Source organism: Urocitellus parryii, chromosome 5 (assembly GCF_045843805.1).
Source record: "Urocitellus parryii isolate mUroPar1 chromosome 5, mUroPar1.hap1, whole genome shotgun sequence".
Lineage (NCBI taxonomy): Eukaryota > Metazoa > Chordata > Mammalia > Rodentia > Sciuridae > Urocitellus > Urocitellus parryii.
In genome coordinates this window covers 106,489,635-106,515,411 of record NC_135535.1, presented here as the reverse complement: position 1 = coordinate 106,515,411, position 25,777 = coordinate 106,489,635, and the positions used below count along the sequence as shown (strand labels likewise).

The 25,777-nt window shown below is 41.2% G+C and overlaps 1 pseudogene; it reads right to left on the bottom strand.

The window, feature by feature from the left end:
* Positions 1 to 22,925, bottom strand: part of LOC113192962 (antigen WC1.1-like) — a 54,359-nt pseudogene extending 31,434 nt beyond the window's left edge.
* Between the last annotated feature and the right edge of the window lie 2,852 nt (positions 22,926 to 25,777).

Here is a 25,777-nt window from a genome sequence, read left to right as displayed (position 1 = left end):
AAGGAGACAATTAAGGTATATAGTTATATGTGAAAAAAAATCACAACAGGAAAATCTATATGCTTGACATTTTTATATTAATCAAGAGAGGCCTCACTGAGAAAATGCCAATTCAGTAAAGATTGCTTCTCTCCTGGTTTCATTGCTATATTCTATTCTTTTCAATCTTACCCTAAAAGTGTAGCTTTCTAATTGTTTCTTTCAGGCTATATATTTTTTGTGTGTTTTGGCTTTTTGGTTTTTGGGTAGTACTGAGGATGTAACCCAGGGCGTCATGTATGTTACCCTGTGCTTTATCACTGAGCCACACCTGCAAACTCCTAGAATATACTTTTTGAAAAATCTTGTCATAATTTACCCAATTCTTAGTGATTTTATAGTGAAAATGATTTTCATAAAATATGCACATTTGCTTTTTAGCCACTATGCATCTAAATATTTGAATTAGCAAAAAAGTGGGAATTAATATGCATATATTAATATTTTAGGGTATCTATTTGGTAAATGCTTAATGAATGAAATGCTGAGCATTTGTAGGCAAATAAAAATATTTTTACACTGTTCATAAAATAAAATCTGTTTTCTTCCTATTGTAGTGCTTTCTTTTCCTTTGCCAATTCAGTTGATGTTTTGTGCAAGAGCCAGGAGACTCCTCAGATTAATATTCACTTAGTTTGTATGGTAGTATACAAAAAAGGAAGAAAGACTCAGAAGAATGTTATGTGTTTCCTTCTTGATTGTTTTATTATGATATAGTGCTTTCAATTTTGTGATTAAAGTTTGTAGAAAGTAATTATTTGATTCAACTCAAATATTTGGGCTAAAAACAAAGAGCTACTGTATGAATAGCAAGTTCATCAATATTTAAAATGTTTTTAGCTGTGTCCAATCTGTATTTCACATTAAGACTAAGCTGTCCATTTGTTTGCATTTAAAACCAAAGTACTGCTTTTCTGCCAATCCATGCAGATGTGTTGTCCATACAAGGTGTCAGGGTTGTATGAACAACCTATACAGTCCTTTTTTGAACACTGCATTGGCAGCTCTTAAAACCATTTCCAGAAGAAAAGCATTCCACTATATGATGTAGCATGTCTGTAACATGTCTGTAGTATGATTTCCACAGGGAACATGTTTTCACCATTTGAACACAACATCAGGGTAAAACAAACTGCCTAACTCTCTGTGTGTTTTTAAAAAACTACAGAGAAGGAAGAAGTGCTGGCAGCCATATCTGTTAGAATGGCGTGTAGTCAGGATTTGCAGAGAAAAATATTTTAATACCTAATTTAAACAGAAATGGCTAGGATAAAAGCTTTTTGGAGTTTTACAGATAATTTTGCTTTTTTATGACCCATGTTTTGTGATTTTTCTCATACTACATCGGGATTACTAATGTAATCCTTTGTACTGATTAAGAAGAACTCTTATTGAGATTAAGGAATGATGTGATCAGCTTGAATTTGTGTGTGTTGTCATTTTGTTATCTTTATACACAATTTGAGTTAAGTAATAACAGAGCAAAGCTTTCTTCTACTCCCCTCATCATCACTTTTGGAGTTTTTTTAAATTTATATGTAACAGCAGAATGCATTAGAATTCTTATTACGCATATACAGCACATTTTTTCATGTCTCTGGTTGTATATATAGTATATTCACACCAATTTGTGTCTTCATACATGTACCTTGGATAGTAATAACTTTGGAGGCTTTACCAAACAACTTATGTGACTTCCCAAGATTGCAGAATTTCCATAGTGTAGAGCACAGCTCTACATTTTCAGAAGAAGTAAGTAAGAGCCACTTTAAGAGGTGAGATTAGGAGAAAGATGGTGAGGGACTGGGGGCATGGCTTATTGGCAGAGCACTTGCCTAGCATGCAGGAGGCCCCCCAGCACTGCAAAAAAAATAGGAGGAAGATGAGGATGGAGGGGGCTAGCAGCAGGGTGTATTGGCTCAGTTTCAGCCTCATACAAATCTGGAAGTATTCCCCACTTGTGACATGAAACAGCCTATAAACGACATGCAGCCACAAAGCACTAAAGTTGAGTCAATAACTCCAATCAGTCTGGATTTTTTAAAACAAATTGATTCAACATACTTCTTTAAAAACTTAAATGATTGATACAATTTATACAAATGTTTGAATGATGTCACTATGGTAACATGATATGTTAGTCGACTTTTTATCACTGTGGCCAAAATACCTGAGAAGAATAACTTAGTGGAGGAAAAATTTATTTGGGGCTCATGGTTTCCAAAGTCTCAGTCCATAGATGGTCAGCTTAGGCCCTGGGCCTAATGTGAGGCAGCACATGGTAGGTGGAAGAACTTGGTTGAGTAGTGCTGTTCCATTCTTGGTAGCCAGAAAGCAAAGAGAGGGAAAGGGGCTGAAGGGAAGACAAACCCTTCCAGGGCATGCCCCCAGTGACCCACCTCCTTCAGTTATGTTCCACTTGCCCACAATTTAATCCATTCAAATTAGGATAAACTGATTGGGCTATAGCTATTAACCATCCAATCATTTCACCTTTAAATATTCCTGAATTGTAGCAGGAACTTTTTTGGGGGGATATTTCATATCAAACCATAATATTCTGCCCCTGGCCCCCCAAAGCTCATGTCCATCTCACAATGCAAAATGCATTTAGGTCATCTCCAACAGTCCCATAGGCTTAATAGTTTCAGCATTACACCAAATCCAAGTCCAAAGTCTCATATGAAACCCAAGGCAAATTCTTGGCTGCAAGCCCCTATAAAATCAAAAGCAAGTTAAGTATATAATGGCATAGAGTAAACATTCCCATTCTAAAAGAGAGGAATATTGGGCCATACAAGGGATGGGACCAAAACAATACAGAAATCCAACTGGACGAATAGGTCCTATAACTCCACATATAGCATGTAGGACACATGGTGAGGTATGTTCTCCAAAGCGCTTGGGCAATCCCACCCCTTTGGCCTTGCTGACTTTTAACCTGACTTTCTTGACAGTCCACATTACTGGCATCTCTTTAATTCCTGGGGTCTTCATTCCAGCTTTGGCTTCATTTCCCAGCTTCATTCATCACCCTCTCAGGGGAAGCCTGCAGGAATTCTGACCTTGGTACACTGCCTGAAATCTCAGTGGAAGCCTTCATGACCCCTTAACCTCAGCACTCTGCATTACTGCAGAATCAGCACCATGTGGATGACTTTAATGTCTGCTGCCAGCTTGCATGGTAGTTGAGCCCCCTGAAATCATGAGGGCCTGTGCAGCTGAGCATGGTGAAACAACCTCTGAGGCTCCCTGTGAGAGCAAGATGTCCCACAATTTTTTCTCAAAGGAATTTTCCCTTCTACATCCTTGACTTTCAGTGAGTATGGTCTTGCAAATTTCTGAGATGCCTTTAAGCCATTTTTCCTATGTCTCTTGAGCAAAGTAATTAGTATCTGTTTAGTGGCTATAATCACAACTGTCTTGGCTCAGTTTTATGTGTATTTTTCTGGACAAGCAAATTTTTTACAGTCCTTTTGCTCTGCTTTCTGCTCCTGATTCTTATAGTAAACCTGGCTAAAAGATAAATAACCATGCCCCCTCCTAACTACTGTGTGGCCTTGAAATTTCCTGTGCCAGAATGTAAAGAATGGCCTCTAGTTCAATTCCAATAGAGTCCTTATTTCCCTCCATGAGTACAGTCTACATTCCTATCAGCATTCTAGATTTCTGAACTTCTATCAGAATCATCTACTAAGCTTCTCTTACAACATGCTAAAGCTTTCCCAGCCTGCACCTCTAAACTTTTCTGAACTCCTCCCAGAAACCAGCTCCAAAGGCTTCTAAACTGGTCAGGTTCAGGACCCCACTTCTCAGTATCAATTTCTGTGAACCCATAACTCTAGTCATAGTAGGAATTGCTGCAGCAGCACTTCCCAGATCATGGTACTCTGCACTGCAGCTTCATCAGGATCACTGGAGGGCTTATCAAAATGGATGTCTGGGTCCAACCCCAGTTTCTGATATATACAGCAAGCCCAGGATGGGCCCCCAAATTTATACCTCTAGCAAGTGCCTAAGATAATATAGATCTGGGGGCCACACTTTGGAAGGCTTGGGGCCTGAAGTCCTTGGGGCTGCCCTAGGGAAGACATCCACTCCTGTCCTAAGGCCTCTTCCTGTCAAGCCGGGAGGAAAGCATTCCTGACATACTCTCTGTCCTGGCTTACCTGAATTTCAGCCCCAATTCCTACTGTTTTTGAATAGGCAGTGTAGAAAAGGTGGTAAATACTCAGTCTGGGTTTGAAAACAATATTCATGAAGGAAAGTAAAAGAATGGCAGTGCCCAGCCTGGTGCCATCCATTATCTTTGTTCTGTCAAAAACCCCAGGAGGCCAAACTCACTGTAAATTCACTTTTTAGTCATGGACAACCCATTCCCGATTTCCTAATGGTCTTAACAACAAAGAACACAAGGCCAGAGCCTTGTCCTCCTGGGGAATCCCTGGGCTGGGTGCAGTGGGCCCCCCTGGAGTTCTCATGAGGAAGCAGCAGCCTGTACCTCCCAGCTGAGGCCTGCAGTAGAGAGAACTGCCCCTCATTCCAAGAGCTCAGCTCCCCATTCTGAGGAAGTGCAGTGCTCAGGAATCAAGTGCACTATGACTGTGATAGCCTACAGTACCCAAAATATGCCACCCCTCAGCAGACCTAATGATGAAAGAAAATTCAAGAATTTACCAGAGATTGGGAGGCAGGGTGGTGTGATGCAAAGAACACTGAATTGGGAGTTGAGATTTTCATTCTAGTTCTTGTCCTGCTTCTACTTGGATATGTGATAATTTCAGTTTTTTTTTTTTTGTCTTTAGAATTTGACCTATAAAGGAGGAGGAGAGATAGTACTAATGACCTCAGGGGTCCCTTCCAACTCTGACATAAAATCTGTGGAATGAAAATCTAGTTCCCAATTAGGTAGAGTGAAGGAGACTAGACCTGAGGCATTTGAACCTTGGGCTCTGGCTTGGGGTGGGTAGACAAGAGAAAAGGGACTTCCTCTTTGCTTCTGCTTTCTCATCTACCAACACAGCTCTGGCTCCGGTGACCAGGACCACTTTCCCTCCTTACCCAGCCTTTAAGTCCTGCCCCCTGACTTACCCACTCAGAATTTATAAAAATTTTTTTGTGGTACTGGGGATTGAATTAAGGAATGCTCTTTTTATTTTTTATTTTGAGACAGGGTCTTAAGTTGCCCATGGTGGCCTTGAATTTGGAATCCTCCTGCCCCAGCCTTCCCAGACACTGGGATTACAGGTATATGCCATGGTGCCCACCCTGATTTTAAATAATTGGGGCACTCTCTCTGCAGTGGCTTCCCCTTGTGAAAAGCAAACACTGGGACCAGAGACATGAAGCTGAGGTCACAGGAGAGTATGGGATGTTTAGTGTCTTTCAAATTCTGCCTGGGTCCTTGCTTTTTCTTGCTTTAGGTCCTTTATCACCTCGAAGTTTTATTGTTTAACTTTTCTGAGCTATTTCATCAACTACAATAAAGGAAGAATATCTAACTCACAAAGATAATGTTTCTGGAAGACTAGCCCAGGGCCCTTATTTTCAGTCTGTCCCATTCTGTGATGTGTTAATCCCAAAGTGTCTGGAAAAACATCCTGCACAGAGAGACAGTTTGGGGGATTTGGTACAAAGGGCAGGGGAGGCCCCAGGTGGGTGGTGGCAGTGTAGGTTGCACTCATGACTTTGACAAATGCACATGTGTGTGTGTGTGTGTGTGTGTGTGTGTGTGTGTGTGAGAGAGAGAGAGAGAGAGAGAGAGAGAGAGAGAGAGAGAGAGAGAGAGAGAGAGAGAAAGAGAAAGAGATAGATAGATAGAGATTCTGGAGATAAATCCCAGAGACTGATGCTTGGGCATGCTAGGTAAGTGCCATACCATTAAGTTAACACCCCCAGCCCTATACACTTAACTGGATAAATTTGGTTCCCTCTTTTCTTTGGAAATAAGCTTTTTCCTTCTCTGGGACAGTTTTGAAGGACTTCATTTATTTATTCACACATTCATTTATTTATCTCACTGGGATTCTGAATCAAACATCTTGACACCTGGAGGCCTGTGCCCACTGGAGCAGATGAAACCTGGGTGGAGGATATGAGCCAAGCTCCCCTTTCAGGAGCCCCAGGAAATTCTTTCTCTTGCCTTAGTATAGATGGGCAGATTGAGGGCTCTTAATAGCTGCTTCTCATTACTCATGGTGTAATAAATGAACTGATTTCTACAAAGGACTCTGCCTGGACTAGGGTACTGAATGGACATATCCCTGGAGCAGGGCAGATATGTTGCCATGTTATCAAGCAACTTCAAGTTCAAATGCATATCACCATGTAATCTTTGAAGTAGGAAAAGCAGGGAACAGTGAGTGTTGGAAATGGGTGGAACAGGCCTACTTCTTCATTATGGGAATGAACTTGGGACTCAGTTTAGGCCCTAGAAGGAGCATTCCAAACCCAGATCAAAAAGGTCCCTTCCTGCTTGACATGTGCCACTAGCTCTCACTACCCGTCCTTTTCATTCCCTTCTTTCCCATCCCATGTCCTCTCTGACCTCACCAGCTACTCCTTTGCAAAGGGGCAAGTATGACCCAACTGAGGTCATTAGAGCCAGTGACCTGCACCACTTCTGTGAATAGATGCTCTCATTTAAAGGGATGAAACTTGACTAAGTTACCTAATTTCTCTATGCCTCTGCTTCCTTACATACAAAATGGGAAAATAATAGAATATGCCCTCAGGAGTGTGAGGATCAGTGAGTTCATATGTGAAAAGCACCTGCACATTCTGGCACTGTGGAAGTGCTTGGTACCTTCTGCCCTCTGCCATTGTTACCATTTCTATGGATGTATGAGCCATCCCTGGGTAGCCACCTGGTCCTGGCTTTGCTGGCTGCCTTCCTGCACTGCCTGACAGTCCCTCTCACTACAGAAGGCACTTCCTGCCCCTAAAACAGGCAGATCCAGTGCAGTGGCGGGGTGTCCTGGCAATGCCTCTGGTTTGAATGGGTTAATGCCATAGCATCCTAGGGACATGGAAATCCCTCTTTTCTCTGCTGGACCCCGTGTGTTCCAGTTTCTTTTTCAATGGCAGGGACATAGTCAGGGAACCACAGTGTACTCTCCCACCAGGCTTTTTTACACAGAGTGAATAATTTTCCACATTAAATAATTAAATGTAATAACTAATACTACTCTTCCCACACAAAGGTTTTATGCAAGTCATATAATTATTCTTTTATCATTCAGAGTAACTCTACAGTGCTCAAGCACCAGGCAGGAAAGAAACCTGTCATAATGTTGTAACCAAATGCAAATCTCTGGGTGTAAGAGCTGTGGTGGGGAGGACTATCTCTGGCAAGCCCATTTGTGCCTGTCTGCTGTGCACTGTGTGTGCCCTATACCCTGTAGGTATCCCTCAAATAACTATCAGGGAAATGCCAACTCTCCCATTAGGCCCTAAGAATGGCAGGAGCTGTGCCCACACAGCACAGGCCTCCTGGTCCTGTGCTGATGCTGGAGTCCCTAAGGGGTGGAAGGAATAGCTGTGTTTCATGCCCAGGCACCCCCCCCCCCGTTCTTTTCTGCTCCTTTTGAGTGACACGTGTGGTGAGTTTCTGGGTCCAAGGGGTTTCTGGGAAACATTATTGTTTCCTAAAGATTCAGGAGGAAGCTGAATTAAGTTGCACCTTAGCCTAAGGCAGTGGTACCCAGTGTAGAGAGAGCACTGGCCTCTAGGGGACATCTTGAAGCTCAGTAGAAGCACTGCAATGATTCCAGGAGGAGGAAAAATAATCAAACAAAAACAAAAAAACTGGTATTTAGTGTTTAGTGGGCAGGGACAAGGATGTTGTATGTTTCACAATGGGTCAACTCTGCCCAACGAAGTATGATGTGTCCCATATTACTTTTGAAAGACATTTATGTAGGGTGCTATACGCAAATAAGGCTCACCAGTATAATTGTGCCCTGCTCTGAGTTATTCCATGCCATATAGAATAGCACAGGTTTCGAGTAGCTTTGAGTTGCTCCATTTTATAAAGTTTGCTCTGAGCTGTTCCATTTTGAGTGTAAGTGCTAAGGCAGAATGACTGTCTGGGCAAATAGCCACTAGATGTTGAACATTAAGATCATATAAAAAAGAATATGCACAAACTGAAAAATAAATAATTCTAATAAAAATTACCATCTCTGAAATTATTGAATTAAATCAGAAGCACATGGATGCATGGGTGTGTCAAACCCATATTAAGGAAATCAGGCCAACAAATGATGCAAACCTCTCACACGAAACACATGGTGCTGATCTCCCTGATGCCCTCAGTATCTCCTTTAAATCTGCTTCTTGGGTCAAGTCATTTAAATGTCTCAAGGTTCCTGCTGAAATAGAATATTATCTTCCTAGGAAGAGCAATGTGTTAGTTCTGAGTCCCATGAACACCTGGGGGAACAAAACGGATGAAGGTGAAATTCATATTTCTAGTAGTAAGGGATTAGAAAGCAATGTCATAGTTGATTCTTTAAGGGGAACTTACAGGAAACTGAACAGCCAAATTGTTGAAAGTTTGGAATCATAAATGCTGGCTACTTATTCTATGGATGAGATGGAAAGCCAGATCCCTCCTTTGCCACTCAACTAATGAGTGGGTTAGAAACTAAGACAGAAAGATGGCAAAGAATTCAGGTGCTCCAGGGCAACTTTCCCCTAAAAGCTACCTACTCCAATGCTCTTGGAAAATAGAACCAAAACCCCAATCTGGAAGCTTGATTGTCTGATCATCTGAAGGCAATGTCAGGGTAACACACCTCTGTAAAACATGTCAGATTTTGGAAAGAAAATGCTGAGGAAGAAAAGTAGAGAGAAAGATTGTTTCCGACTTTCTTATTTCACTGGTACCAGGTACTATGGACCAAATGTGGGTTCTGGGCTGTCCTGTCCCTTGGCTTCTCAACATTGCATTTTTAGTAATATCATCAGTGGCTAAAAGAGATGTATAGACTCTATCTTTTTTCTTTTTCTTTCTTTCCTTTTCATTTAACAGATTAACTCCCGGACTTAAGGGATCCTCCTGCCTCAGCTTTTCTAATTGCAGGGAGCCACCATGCCCAGTGGAAACTCCATCTTGCCCATAATTGATTACATCCTTGAATTAATCATTCTCTCCCTCTCCCTGAAACATCTACTTTTGGTGGCCACTCCTGCTTAAGTGGTGCTTAGTAAGGCTATTTGTATAGAAACAGGGGTGCACAGCTATCGTCTCTCCCTGGTCTGCTTGGAAAACAGTTGTGTGCATGTTGATCTCCTGACACTGGAAACCACACAGATCACCCTGTGATTGGGGGGAGGGGCATTAGCTCTAGGCAGGGTCAGGTTTGGCATTCCTTGGTATGTCTGGGTTTGTAATTCCCGAGGGTTTATACACCTGATTGAGGGAATCTCCCATGAAACACCAGGTGACGTTTAGGCAGCACAGTTGGCCTGGCTGTCTGCAGCTGTGGTCACCAGAGAAAGAGGCTCACAACACACCATTGTTATTTTCCCCTGTAGGAACTGAACTCTCTGTAAAACTAATGACTGACTCTGGACAACTCCTTCAATTACCTAAAATAAATCTCTTCATGGTGGCTCTGCTCCAGGCTGGGCCAGGACATCAACCCTCATATTTTCCTTAAAAAGGAATCAGGTCTCACTTAGCCCCCACGATGACCACGTGACATAAGGTGTGTGTCCAAAATGACCAAACCCATCCGTGTGAATAAAAAATGACTCTGGAAGGGGTTTTAGTAAGCGTTTTGAGAGTCAGAGCAATTTGTATTTTGATAAAGAAGAAAAAAGTCACTAAGGATACCTGGCAATAAATCACAAAGGAAATAGCAAACAAAATCTTCTAGGCAATCCTCCCTTTTCTCCCCCTTTCTCCCTTCCTTCCCATCCTGGAAGCTGGGGGGAGATATGTGGAGAACCATCTGCATCTGAAATCTGGGCCTGCCCTGTCTTTCTGGATCCTGACTCCTGGAGAGGCATCACAGCAAAATTCCATGTGGGAAAAGGAGGGATGAATTTGAGGAGAGGTGGTGAAACATGCATTGCTCTGAAAATTTTAGTTGCCCAAAATAGCTTTCACTTTGTCCCAGGATGTGGCATTGGGAGTTACTCCTGTGACAATTGGCAGAAATATCTGGTCTCTTAATGAGATTTTCTAAGAGAAATGCCCAGTTTTCATTATGCACAACAGCTGGTAGCCTGTTACCCAAGCTCAGAGAACATCCACTACTGTCCACCTTTTAGCTCCTCTGTTGGGAAGGGGTTGAGGCATCAGGACCAGGCACCCCTAGCAGCAGCTGGAGTGGAAGCTGAAGGAGCTGAAGGCGTTTCTCACCCAACCTGAACATCCGTGGTGTGTGGTGGATGCTATAAGGAGCCAAAGGCTGAGTCCTGGGACAGCCAGCCTTCTGGGACCCTATTGCCGAGGCTCCCATGCTCTTCTGATGGAACCTGGCCTGTTGTTGACTTGGCCAGATGCCCCTTTTATGATATGAATATTAACTAGTATTTGTTTTCTCAAAGTACTAATCAGAATTATAACCAAGCAAAAGAAATCCAATTTCCTGCCTCACTGTAATCTGGAATCCAAAACTCCCTACAGTTTGGCCATCCTGTCTGTTATAGGTTGAATTATGTCTCCCAGAATTTACACATCCCAAAGCCCTGTACCTCGTAATGTGACTATATTTGGAGATAGGGTCTTAAAAAAATAAACTATACTGAGGTCACAAGAGTGGGCTCTAATCTAATCTAATTGGCGTCCTTATAAGAAGAAATTTGGACACAGACACATACCTAGGGAAGACCTCATGAAGACTCGGGAGAAGACAGCCATCTTTAAGCCAAGAGCACAGGCCTAGAACTGATCCTTGCCTCACGACTCATGAGGAACCAACCTCACTTGCACCTTGATCTCAGACTTCTGGTCCAGGACTGTGAGAAAATCGTTGTCTGTGGCTGAAGTCTGTGGCACTGTATTAGGCAGCCCCAGGGGACTAAAGTGTTATCTCTCCACCCGCATTTCCTGTTGCTTCCTGCAGAAACTCTCCAGCCAAGTCAGGCTGCACTCCTCATTGTCCCTTGACTGTGCCATCTTTATTCCAACTCTGGGCTTTTGTTCACATGGTGTCATATACCATGTCTTCTCTCTGGAGTGCTTGACCCCCTCCTTTCATCTAGCAGGAGTCAGCAAACCACAGCCCTTATGCCAAATCCAGCTTGCCCTCTGTTTTTGTAAGTAAAGTTTTACTGGGGCATATCCATGGCCATCCATCTGGCATTGTCTATGCCTGCTTCCATTCTACAGAGCGGAGCTGCAGAGCTGCAGAGCTGCAGGAGAGACCACATGGGGCCTGCAAAGCCTAAAATATTTACTGCCTGACCCTTCATAGAAAGAATTGGCTAATCCCTCATCCATTCACATCTCATCAGTTCCTGGAGACCCAGTTCTAGTCTGTAGCAGCTTCTAGTACCCTCTCCTGTCCACCAAGTTTCCTCTTCTGATCTTCTGGAACACTGGGGTCTGAGAATTTTAAATAAAAACCTGGATTCAGTTTTAGATACACTAACTCCCAGCCAAGTGACTCTGGGTAATATTTAACCTTTCTGAACCCAAGTTTCTTCATTTATAAAAAGACAATAATATTTTTCATTCTAAGAGCTTTGGGCAAGAGTTAAGTGGAATATTTGTAAAAAGAACTTTGCAAAATAATAAGTACATAATACATAAATATGCTAATATTAAAACTAAATTTAAACTATTTTTCTTAAATTTTGCTTTTATTTCAAAAGTATTAGGTTTGTCTCCCTGACTAAAGTACAGAGACTGTTACCTTAGAATTCTGTGGGCTCCTTTTCTGGTCCTATGGAACTATAGTCACACTTTTTTCTTTGTGAAGTTTTAAGTGTGTTCCTATATGCTCCTTGTATGTCTTTCCTTGCTCTCCATCCTTTTCACTATGCCTTATACCTCAAGATTTGACTTCTGTAAACTGTATCAAGGAATTCTCCTTCACTGGGCCTCCTGCTGGGTTGGCCAATGGGTAGTGCTAACATGGCAGGAAAGGACCAGTCTTGGATTCAGGGCTCTCTTGGCCACATCAGGCAACTTCTGAAATAGCTTTGCTCAAGATCATGGCTGCGGGGCTAATGAATGATAAGAACTAGTGATGTAGGTATTACAACAGAGTTGCCTTAGCCCTGTGGCAGGTGAAATCAGACATTCTGATTTTAGTTGTTGCCCCAGGAGGCTCTTAGGAGGAACTATGGGATGTTCCATCTGATTTACTTTTCTCTTGCAGAAAAAAACAGCATGGAAACTTATTCCTCACTATTTATTATTATATTATCATATAATGTTATACATTATAGATTATATATTATATACATAATAATATAATAAGAGGATAGACTTGGCATAAGGACTACCTGGGTTAAAATCCTGGATCTTTTTAGCTGCTTTTTTTGAATAAGTGACTGAATTCTCCAAGCCTCAATTTCATCATCATAAAATTGGCACATATAATATGTCCCTTATGGAGTTAAGTCAGTTAATATATGTAAATTACATGAAAGAGTAGCTGGCACATGTAGTGAATGATCAAAACCAAAACTATTATTAATATTAATAATATTATCATTAAAGTATAAATGACCAATAATGCTGTTGTACACTCTGAAGGGACAAGATTTTAAAATGATTGGGCTAGACTGGAGATGGATTAGGGACACACCGGTGGGTAACCATTTACTACTAAACCTTGGGAGCTGGAATAATGTCCCCTCTACAGCCTAAATGTAGTACTATGCCTAAAAGAATTGGACTTCCAGAGGAGTCTGAACAGAAAGGCCACCATAGCCCCATGGTCAGAAGATCCCTGTCTCGTCCATAATGGTTGCAGGTGAGGTGTGTTATGTATATATATGATATTATCATAATATCTATATTGGATGAATTTATAAAGCCTTTTCCTAATCACAAGAGAGGGAGGGACTGAAAGAGACCTGAGGATGTGCTGTGTCATTAAGAGAAGGACAGAAAGTGGATGTGACAATCCTGGTAAAATGTCCCTTATTTAAAAATCCTGCCCAGGGCCTCCTTGTTAGTGACTCTCAGAAGACAAGTGGGAAGCAGAGCAGTATACTTAGGAGCATGGACTCTGAGCTAGGTGGCTTGAGTTTGAATCCTGGCTCTTCCCCTTTGGAGCTATCTAGCCTCGGAATATGTTACTTCAATCCTCCATGGCTCAGTCAAGTCAAGGGAGCAAAGAAAGTAGGCCCAGACTGGAATATCCAGATAAGTATAATACTGAAGGACATTGGTCGTCTCTCTCTCTCTGGCTTACTGGAAACTATAGCAAACCAGTGTTATCTGTAGAAACTAGTTTGTTGGAATGCTAGTCATACAACAGAACAAAGTAAGCTAATGAAGTCACTGCTAATGAAGTCACTGCTTATGTAGCTCAACATATAAAACATTTTCCCCTGCCACAGAAAATGAACTGGCACAGAACAGAACATTGTGGAAAGGACAAGAGCTACTTGTCCAGCCAGCCACCATTGGACTTTATGGTGAAGTGTTGTGAGGCATGGAGGCATGACTTACCAGTTCATTGCCATTGGACCTTCCCTATGGGCAAGTTTCAACAACCCTTATGTTTTCTACACTTTTTTTGATATTTTAGTTGGTCTTTCTGCAGTCTGTCCCCCTGCACTAGTACAATTGGGCTGAAGACCACATACATGCGAACTGAAAGACTCCTAGATCCTTGTGTGATCATGAGTGATTTGGGACTATATCATGGATATTATAGATATCATGAGACTTTGAAGCTCCTATGAAAGAGTTCTGATGCTTTTGTTTTAGCAGGTGATGGACCTGTTTAGCTTCAGGCTGCAATTCTGACCAGCCTGTGATTCAGTAACAGTTCTAGTTCAAAGCCTTTGCAATTGAGTTTGTGCCCCCAGTCACCAGTCTATTCTACATTTTAGTTCTTAAAGGATATGGTTTGTTGTTTAGGGAGTTATGGTGAGCTCAAGAGTTCATAAGTGACTTTTCAGGGTCACTTTCCTGACCTGCTGCCGGTGTGCAACCTCCCTGGCACTTCACAGTTCCCCAGGACTCCCTGTCTCCAGCCCTGTGGACAGAAAGCTGAGACTAGTTACCCCACAGTAGTAGGCATTTCTATGATGGCACCACATCTGGTGCTAAGTGGCAGGAGGGCAGAGAGAGGGGAGAACTAGAATAGGGGTTCCCCATTCTTCAGAGTTTGAGCTTCTATGAACTCAGGGGTGTGCTTAGAGGTTACTTCAGGAGAGCCTGGAAAGAAGAGAAATGTGAATTCCTCCTCTTTCTTTGAGCATTTTGGGTTGCCTTGCTGTCTCCTTGAGCATTCGCTGCAGGGCTTCTTTTGGAGCTGTCTGTGGCCCACTGTCACTGTCTAGCTTGCCTGAAGGTGGGGATCCCAGTGGACACTGAAGCCCCAGCCCCAGGGGTTATTAAGATGAGTAATGCTCTCCTTCCCCAGGGACAACTACTACTTTTTTTTTTTTTTTTTTTTGCCCTTGGGGATTTCTCCTACTTTCTTCCAAGCTCAGCTACCTAATTAAATATATTTTTGGCACATTCCATGTAGTACTTAAATGGGATTTTGCTGGACTTTGAGTCAGAATTTATACAATAAATAAGAAGTGTTAAGTGGTCATCATTAGCAGAATGGCAGCCTGGTGACATGGGAAGAGCGGGTGCAGGGTTCTTGAGATCTGCATGCCATGTCCTGCTCGACCATTTGCCAAGTCATTTGAATTGAGGCAAGTCAGTGAGGCAAAGTTGCCTAGTTTATCATCCATAAAATTTTCTTCTCTTTCTTTCTTTGGTTTAATTTGTCCTCTTTTGTTTTTTTTCTTTGTCTACTTTGGAAGAATTCCTGGACTGACTCCTCTCTTATACATTCACCATTTTAGCTGAGTTATTCTATTCTACCCATTGATTGAATGTTTACCTACTCATTTATTTTTTTTAATAAAATGGGGCTCTTTATTTTTCACTTTTTTTGATGGCTATTCTCTCCTGGTCAATAATTATTACATTACCTTTTGGGGGATATTGCCATTCCTTTGTCTATATTGATTTATTTTATAATATCCATGTTTGAATTTGTAAGCACTTTAAAATATTAAACCTTCTGAGGATTCAATTATATTCTCCCTGAAGTTTTGTTCAGGTTGTATTATTGGCTGTGTCATTTGATGCTAGATTCCAGTATCATTGGATGCAGACTTTTGTTTGTTTCTCAAATGTGGTTCTTTTCTTTTTCAGTCTAGGTTTTCCTAGATGTGTGCTGAGTCTTGGTAATGATTTTGGCATCTTTGTATGAGACCCACTTTTATACTGGGCTCTCATACAAAAATGCCAGAAATTACTACCAAGAAAGCAGTGGCTACTACATCATTTCAGTAATTACTGGGGAGAATCCAGAAATATGTGGCTAGTTGGATATGCCAATAATCAGTCTTTGACTGAGGTCCCCCTGCTCTTCCTGGGTGTTATTAGATACCTAGAGAACTGTCCTATCTCTCTGTTCAAGAAACTTCCTGTTCTGTTGGTATGATACAGACCCTGCTGCATCTTATTTGGTAAAGGTAGGGTATGAGAAAAAACTCATTCCTGAGGTGGAACTACAATATCCCCAACACCCATCGTTTTGGCCATCCAGAGTTGCCTGTACTCCCTATATTCATAGTCCCCAAGCTCAGAGCATTACCAGAATCACTGCTACCTCCTGCAGCAGTACTTTGTGGCCAACACTGTGAGTTCTGATTTTGACTTTAATTCCAATTCTATTGGAATTAAACAAGAAGATGCTTGAAGGGAAAACTATCTAGAATTTTTTTAAGAGTAATTTATCCCAATTTAAAGTTCCTCCTCTTTCTTTGAGCATTTTGGGTTCCCTTGCTGTTTCCTTGAGCATTCGCTGCAGGGCTATCTGTGGCCCACTGTCACTGTCTGCCTTGCCTGAAGGTGGGGATCCCAGTGGACAGACATTGAAGCCCCGGCCCCAGGGTTATTAAGATGAGTAATGTTCTCCTTCCCCAGGGACAACTACTATTTTTTTGCCCTTGGGAATTTCTCCTACTTTCTTCCAAGCTCAGCTACCTATTTAAATATATTTTTGGCACATTCCATGTAGTACTTAAATAGGATTTTGCTGGTCAATAATTATTAAAAGATTATTCTACATGTAAAGGCTTTATTCAAAAAAGCTATAAAATTGTCTGGTTTTACAAGGATAAATGTAAACCATTAAAATTCTCCAATTGGACAAGGTATGTAAGGATTTTTATGTTGTTGGGGTTTTGTTTTTTATGTTAAAACACTGAGAGCAAAATAATCTACTGAAATATAAAGATATAAATTAAAGCTGAATGAGCATGCCACTAATGGAGAAAGGGATATTTTCACAGATCCAGTATTTTCCCCCATCCTGTCTACATTTGATGTCAACCAAAACATCATTGTCCATTTGGTTTTAAAAAACACAATGTACTTGTGCACATACACCAGTTAAAGGAAAGAGGAAGGGGAAAATGAAAGAATAGAGGAAGCTCTACCACGGTAGTCAGGATGTGGTGGGATCAAATTGGTTTTCTAATGGCGAATATATTCTTGGTCTGTAAGAACAGCATTCTGGAGTAAAGCAGCAGGTTCCCTTTTTGGTCAATGCCTCCTGTCTGCTGCTGGAATGTGTCAATTGTATCTTCCCCCTCCATTTCCAACTGCACAACTGTGTCTGTTTCATTGATTGACTGCCAGTCAAATCAGAATCTCATCAGCCTCATGGATAAACCCTGTTGTTCACAGTAGGCTTTCATTAGTTTACTAAATGATGTATCATAGAACCATCCATCTCCACCACCTTCAAGTGAATATAATATAATCAATGTTCTCAGTCTTGATTATTTCTTGGGTTTTTCATAGATCGTGCCAAGCAATGTAGTCTTCTCAGCTGCTGCTTCCCCTACACGGTACCAGGTCCTCACCAAAGGAGCACAAAGCAGCTCTTGGATTTTGATATTTATTGCCAAACTGCTTTCTATAAAGGTTGAATTATTTTCTACCCCCACCAGTACTGTATGTGAATATCCCCTTCTATAGACATTTGTCAACCCTGGGTAATATTTTTTAAATCATCACCAATTTGATAGGTGAAAAACAGTTATTTTGTTGTTTTGATTAATAATGTTAATTATTGGCAGTTAGATTAAATTTTTTTGTATGTTGATTGGTAGGGCACATTTAATTTTTATAAATTAATTGCCTCATGACCCTTGTTAATCTTTCTATTGTTGTAGGGACCCCAAGAAGTTCAATGTTTTGGTCTCATGCTCTTCTTTTAACCTGTGGAAAATAATTTTGGAGTCACAGACACTCATGAAGTTGTTCTTTTATAAGACACTGACATCTGGTCTGCCAGGCATCTCTTAGATGTATTCCTTGCTAACATTGGCTTACAGATGTCTTTGTTCACAACAAAGCCTGTGGAAAGGGACAACCTTATCTGTTGTCCTCCTAGTAAGGAAGAAGTGCTATTAATGTTCTCGCAGTTCCTGAACATAGATTTTGTGCTGTAGGTGCTTTAGTTCCTGCCTACAAAGAACAGTGTTTTGTTACTTTTTATTGCATTAAAATATTTTAATATTATTTATATTTATATAAAAAATCCATAAATACAGACTCTTTACAAAAATATAAACATTATCAATAAGGGTAAAGTTTCATTTACTTTCCAGGCAGTCTCCTTACTCTCCCTCCTCTTCTGCTTCTTTCCTATCTAGTCCTGTATTCTTTTTCTGTGTATATATTACATGCATACTATTTTTATGTACTGCATACAGACATATACACAGATACATATATATGTGTGTGTATATATGTATATGTACATATATATGGATAGTTTCTCCGACTTGCTTTTTTCCCTACTTAATATGTTGGAACATATGGAGCTACTGCATTCCTTTAACTGCTGCATAGCAATCCATAGTATAGATATGTTTTAGTTTACTGATCATTTCTTATATAGAGGTACATTTAAGTTATTTCCAATTTTTTTGCTATTCAAACAATGTTTCCGTGAATATTTCTTATATATGTCCCCTTATATGCATTTTGAAATGTTTCTCCAGGTTAGAGACCAAAAAATGGACTTTGCCATGCATATTTAGCTTAACAGAATTTTAAGTAAAGCATTTTTTAACCTTCTCTCCTATTTTGATCTTGATTTCAATCATTATTTTTCCTAATATATTGGTCAGCTCCACTTTGCTGTGACTACTACTGTGATTACCTGAGGTAATCAACTTATAAACAGTAAAGGTTTATTTTGGGTCATGGTTTCAGAGATTTCAGTTCTTGAATTCTGCCTTGTTGCTTTGGACTTGTTATGGCATACATATCATAGTGAACTGGTGAAAGAGTAAGACTGTTTATCTCATGATAGCCAGGAAGGAGAGAGAGAGAGAGAGAGAGAGAGAGAGAGAGAGAGAGAGAGAGAGAGAGAGATAAAGAAAGAGGGGGATGCCCTTCAATAGATGAATGGATTAAAAAATATGGCATTTATACACAATGGAATATTACTCAGCACTAAAAAATAACAAGATCATGGCATTTGCAGGCAAATGGATGGCATTAGAGCAGTTATGCTAAGTGAAGTTAGCCAATCCCTAAAAAACAAATGCCGAATGTCTTCCCTGATATAAGGAGGGTGACTCAAAATGGGATAGGGAGGAAGAGCATGAGAAAAAGACTACCACTAAATAGGGAAGAGAGGTGGGAGGGGAAAAAGAGGGAGAAGGGGAGTTGCACAGAAGATGGAAGGAGAACCTCATTGTTATACAGAATACATATATGATGTTGTAATGAGAAAAAGAAAAAGTGTGTCACTTTAGATTGGATAGAGAGAAAGGATGGGAGAGGAGGGGAGGAGTAGGGGGGATAGGAAGGGCAGCAGAATAGACAATATGATTGATGTATGTACATTCCATGTATGTGTTTTATGTCAAAATACATTCTGCTGTCATGTATGACTAAAAAAAATTTTTAAAAAAATTAAAAAAAGAAAAAGGGGGAAACTGGGATTCCAATATCCCATTCAAGGACATGCCCCGACCCAATGACCTAACTTCTCTTTATTCTCTCTACAAGGCCCTACCTTCTAAAGGTTCCCACACTTCCCAATACCACTGCAAGCTGGCAAATAAACCAGCTTTGGAAGGACATTTAAGACCCAAACTATAGCACCTAGCTTACAGGATTTTGTTAGTATTTTAATTTCTCTCTCTCTCTTTAAATGCTAAGATTGTTATTTTATACAAACTTTAAATTTCATATATTCCTCACTTTCCTTTTTGCTTCTCTATCTTTTGGAGACCATTTTTCTTCATCCTGGTGGTGTTCTTCTATACATTTCTTTGGTGCTGATATCTAGATGGTGTGCCCTCTTGGTATTTGTAAGGATTCGTATGGTCATTCGTAAAATACAGCAAGCATTATTGGTGAAACAAGTCTAGGTCCACAATTATTTTTCTCAGCACTTCGTTGAATTTATTATTATTATTTGTGGTGCTGAAAATTGAACCCAGGACCTTTGGCATGCAAGGTGAAAGCTCCACCACTGAGCTATATCCTACGCCCCATCTCTCAGCACTTGGAAGACACCATATTCATATTTTTGGGGCTTCCTTGATGGGGGTAGAGAAGGCTGAAGTCATTCTAAATTTTGTCCTTTGTAGCTGATCTGTACTTTCTCTCAGGATATTTTAAGATTTTTTTTCTTTTTAGTTTTCTACAGAAAATATTGGAAAATAGTATGATGAACTACCATGTACCCATCCTTCAGCTCCAAGTATCAATTAAAGGCCAACCTTATTTTTTCTGTTCCTACCTATACCCTCTCCCTGTCAGGATTATTTTGAATAAAATCTCAGATCTCATATTATTTCATCTCTAAGTATTTTAGTATGCATTTCTAAATGATGCTCTTAAAATTAAAGCATTAAAATTATGGTGGACATATTATAGAGAAGAATAAAAGCTATGTATGAAAGAGGTTCCAAAGTTTGTAAAATATATGGAGTTTGAGGCATCTCAGCCAGACCCCTGAGGCTACCAGTTTATTCTTCTGTCTATAGTTAGAAGTACTACAGAGAAGCATTTACTAGCCCAAATTTATAACCCTCATAATTTCAGGGGCTGAAACATTTCTCCAAAGTCATGAAAGTGAATCGAGGAGGAATTAATACAAGAATTTCCAATTTAGGACTCTTTCTGTGAACCCATGCTCTTTAATTGGTACCAAGGTCCCCCAAAAGAAGTAGGGAATGGGAATCAGGGGTTTGGAGAAAGAAGAGCTGATTGATATTTCAGGTGTTTAGCAAAGAAAAATTTGACCTCACCTTTCAAAACCATGATAGCTCCAATAATCAACAGAGACACCTGTTTTTATTTTAAATACCCAAATGTTTTAATCTTTCTATATAAAATTTATGTGCATTATATGATGAAAGATTGCATGATGCCAGTGTAAAATGAAAACAGAAAAATATGAAAAGCTGGGCATGGTGGCACATAACCTGTAATCCCACCAACTCAGGAAACTGATGCAGGAGGTTCCAAGTTTGAGGCCTGCATCCATGCTTTAGTGAGACCCTACCTCAAAAATTTTTTTTTTTAAGGAGAGAGAGAGAGAGAGAGAGAGAGAGAGAGAGAGAGAGAGAATTTTTAATATTTATTTTTTAGTTCTTGGAGGACACAACATCTTTGTTGGTATGTGGTGCTGAGGATCGAACCCGGGCCGCACGCATGCCAGGCGAGCGCGCTACCGCTTGAGCCACATCCCCAGCCCAAAATAAAAAATTTAAAAAGCTGGGGATGTGGCTCAGCGGTAGTGCCTTCCTGGGTTCAGTCTCCAGTATGGAAAAAAAAGAAAGAAAGAAAAGAAATAGTATAACAAAAGGTATATGTAAAACAAATGACAACATACTGGATTTCTCTTTTTTTATTATGAAACTATTAAACTATGCAGATTTATGGAATATGGTATAGTAATTCAACACATCTGTGATGAATAGTGTAATCATTTCCATCTCTTCATTTTTTCACAATTTTTGGTTAACAAGTAATAATTATACATATTTATGGGAATACACTTTGATAGTTCCTTAAATGTATACAATATGTACTGATAAATCAGGGCAATTTGCATTTACATCTCCTTATCATAACTTAGTGCTTGGACCCTTGTGCTCCTCTCTTCTAGTTCTCCATAAAATTATAATAGGCCGTTGTGAGCTACAGCTGCCCACTGTGCTGTGGAGCACCAGAACTCACTCCTCCATTATAACCTCTCTCTGTCATCCTCCTTCCTGTGCCCTACCTAGCCTCTAGCTGTCCCTTCAGGAAGTCACACCAATTTCTGGGAATGCTAGCATAAAGGGCTTCCTGTTGTTTTATATTATTATGCATTTAGAAAAGTTAAGAATCATCTAGCCCAATTCCCCATTAAAAAAAAAAAAAAAAAAAAAGGAGAAACCAGGGAGATGAAGGGATGTGTCTTGTCCTAATTTGAAAATGAGCCCTCTAAAAATGATACTGCCGTTTATCTATCGGGGATGTTCTGCTTCCTCACATGTTGAAGTTTGAACATTACAGAAGCATGCTGAGGCAAGCATATAAAGTAGGGTTTATTTAAAAAGGGGAAACATAGACTTCTCTCAGGAGGGAGAAGGGGGACATAGCTGGTGTCCTGGTATCCCAAGAAGCAAGGCTTTCTCCTTCCCGCGGAGGTGACTAGGCATTTGACTAGGCCTAGGAAATGCTAGTTGAGATGACCAAAAGGTGAGAAACAGGTGGGCTGAAGGTGGAAGGGCAGGTTGGAGCAGTCAAGGGCTCATTAATTAATAAGCTTCCTGCAGGGAGGGGCAATTCCTGGAACAGGTTACCTTAGCAACAGGTTGGAGCAGGGGCAGGTTCTTGATAAGAGTGGAGGAAGGGCCCTGAAGGAGTTAACATTTCAATCCCTCAGGGAACTGTCTGCAATTTGGTAGACTCACTCAAAATTGGCCTCCTTCATCTGATCTGACTCGATTTACCTGTCTATACTGACTGCCTAACTCTGGCTTCAAAAACAGGGTTGGGTCCTAGCTTCCTCCACCCCTGCAGGGCGGTGCCCAGCACCGAGTAGGAACAATTCCAAGGAACTTCATCACCAGAGCTCTTTCACTTACACTCATTCATCTTCTGAGGCTGAAGATGCCACACAACTCTGCGGAAGTGGCAGGGTTCCTCCGCTTTAGAGGCAAAATAACGAAACTCCAGTCATGCTATGAGCTGACAAAAGCCGGGACCAGAATGCAGGATTCTCGAGTGCAGCGCCTCGATCCTGGGATGTTTGGTAAGTGGTAAAATAGAAGCCAGTTTAATCAAATCAACCACTGCCGAGAGCCTGGTACATTTGGCGTTAATGGGCAGAGGCTCAACCAAACACCCGGTACCTATCGGAAAAATTGAGAGAGGCAGGCACTGAACCACCACCACAGCCTCGAAATATGGGAACGCTAGTCTAGCCAAGCGCCTGAAAAAAATTACGGCGCTCCTGCAGCTGCGAAAGCGCCATGCCACAAACCCACGCCCCCAGATCTCGGCGTCCCCGGGCACGCGCGCGCGCGCTCAGGAGTGCGCTGGCGCAGAGGCGCGGGGGCGTAGTAACACGGCCAGCTCCACTCCCAGCGGGCATTGATCGAGACCCAGCAGCGCAGCGATTCAAATTCAGCAACTGGCCTTTGTGATTCATCGCCCGCCTAGCCTAGTGACACAGCCTTGCCGTGAGGGTGAGCTAAAGTTGCATAGTGACAGACTGAGAACGAGAAGAAAGGAGTGGAGAAAGGGTCGCCGTGAAGAGAAGTTAGTGTGGAGCAGTGTGCAGTAATGGGTCTTCTATCTGGGCGGGGGCGCGGGAAACGATCCGGAAACGGAGGAGGTGGAGCCAGTGATTGATAGGCGAGAAACCAATGCGAGGGTACCGGGAAGGTAAGGGAGGCGCACATTTAGTTCAGTTGTCCGGGTGGGTAGGGATAATGATAATAGCTAGCACGTGTTTAATTTGGCGCAGCTGTACTGCTTTTCATAGTTTATGGTCGCTAACTGTAAGTGTGCGCTATTACCTCTTTTTCTGTGAGGAAAGTGAGGCTTAATTAATTTAAGCAAAGGTAGGGCTGGGATCCCAAACTTTGCAATATGACCCAGAGCCTATGCTGTAGGGCTTTGTTCTACTGCCCCTTCGGGACTCGGAGTGGAGCAGGGTCCAACAAAGAGGGCTGGGATGAATGCAATTGACGAATTGTGGGTGAACGTGTTATAAAAGTGGAAGTGAATACTAACAGATAGCTGGCTAGATCCCACCTAGTGTGAGAACCCTGAGGATGGAGAGGGGAAGGGACAAAAGGCCAGAGCAAGGTGAGAATGTGGACCATGCCATCTCTCCAGCAGTGGGAGCTTTGCAGCTCTGTGGAATGATGTAGTTTTGTTAACAGCAGGTGCAGACAAGCTTTTCTCTCCTGGCTGTGGTGTTTTGCAGGTGTGTGAAGTTAAAGCATTTAGGAGCACAACAATAGTATGGAATAATATAGTACATGAAACATGGTTCAGGCTGCATTAAAAAAATATCATAGACTGGGTGGCTTAGACAACATTTCTTTTTCTCCCCACCCCCTTTTGAACTCAGAGACACCCTATCACTGAGCCACATCTATAGCCGTTTTTATTTTGACACACGGTCTCCTTAGTTGCTGAGGTTAACTTCGAACCTTTGATCCTCCTGCCTCTGCCTCTTCCTGAGTCATTGGGCTTCCAGTGCCCCCAATTTTTTTTTTTAATTCTAATTAGTTACACTTGACAACAGAATGCATTTTGATTCATTGTACCAAATGGAGCACAACTTTTTCATTTCTCTGGTTATACATGAAATAGAGTCACATGATTTGTGCAATCATACATATACTTCAGGTAATGATGTCCATTTCATTCCACCATCTTTCCCACCCAAAAATTTATTTTCTACAGGCCTGGAGTCCAAGGTGGATTTGTTGGCCAGTACCTAGTGAGGACTCTTCCAGCTTGCATTAGAGCAACCTTCTTGCTGCATCCTTACTTGGTGAAGAGAGATGACACTTTTTTCTCTCTTTCTGAGGCCTCTTGTCCTACCAGATTGGGACCCTATCCTTTGGATTTTATTTAACCTTAATTACCTCCTAAAAATCTTGTCTCCAAATGCAATCCCATTGAGGGTTAGGCCTTCAATACATGAATTTGGTGGTGGTGGAGACAGTTTAGTCTGTAGCAATAGTTTATACTCAGTAAATAATGAGTGATAATTGAAGACTGGAAGAAGTGAACACAGTCAGAAATAATGTGTACTTGAAGTGCTTTCATGAATCTTAACCTCACTTAATAAGCATTAGATGTGCCTGCTTATTGTATGTCTTAGCACTGGGAGATCTTGGGTGGCAGTTCATGGTTGTACCCCACACAGCCCACCTGAAAGGTCTGAAAAAGTGATAACGGATGTCCTCAGTAGTGCTTAGTGAATCCATTATTCTCAGATTTATCTAAACTGTTCTTTAACTGTGATTAACCTGTGCTGGTCTGGAATAATGAGATCCATAATTACCACCCACAAGGAAGTGAAATAATGATCACTTTTGTTCTGTATTGTTTCATGTTGTCATTCTAAAGTTTGGTAACCTAGTCTTTCTTTTTCATCCTGCTTATCTGGGTGGGAGGAGAAGTTAGGAAATACAAAGCTCAAGGACTTGAGGTGTGGCAGAAAGGGTTGGCTGCCGAGTTAACCATGTGCTGAGTTGAACTTGAGCAGGTCACTTAATTCTGAGTGCCAGTTTCTTGTCTATAAAATAGAGCCAAGAAAAGTACTTAATATAGTAGGTTGTCATGAGGTTATATGAAAATCGTTTTAAGCCCTTAAAGCAGTAGCCCTTGGACTAGATATTCAAGTTATGGGACTTCTCTATTTATACTTCTGATGAACATAAACCAGTCCCCATGTCTAACTGGCTGTTTGTTTATTCATCACAATTTTATTGAATTCCTGCAAGCTGAAGCCCCTCATTTTGAGTCCTGTGGGAAGGGAAGAACAAAATAGACAAGGTTCCTCTTGAGTAGCTTATATTCCAGTGGGGAAGAACAGTAAATAAAATAAGTTCAGATAATGCTAAAAGCTGAAGAAATTAAATACAAGGTAATGTGATAAAAGAGCTACTTAAAATAAGGCAGCAGCTGGGCATGGTAGTGAACACCTATAATCCCAGAGACATGGGAGGCTGAGGCAGGAGCAGGTTCAAAGCCAGCCTCAGCAACTTGGCAAGGCCCCAAGTAACTTAGCAAAATCCTGTCTCAAAATAAAATATAAAAAAGGGCTGGGGATGTGGCTCAGTGGTTCAGTGCTCCTGGGTTCAATCCCTGGTACCAAAACAACAACAACAACAAAAAAAAAAACAACAGCATATGTTTGAGGGGTGGGTGGTGGCGGGTGTAGTATGGTCAAACAGGGAGAGAAAGTGAGCTGAGTTCTAAACATTGACTCACCATTCTCAGGCAGAGGAAATGGTAATTAGAAAGCCCAAGCTGATT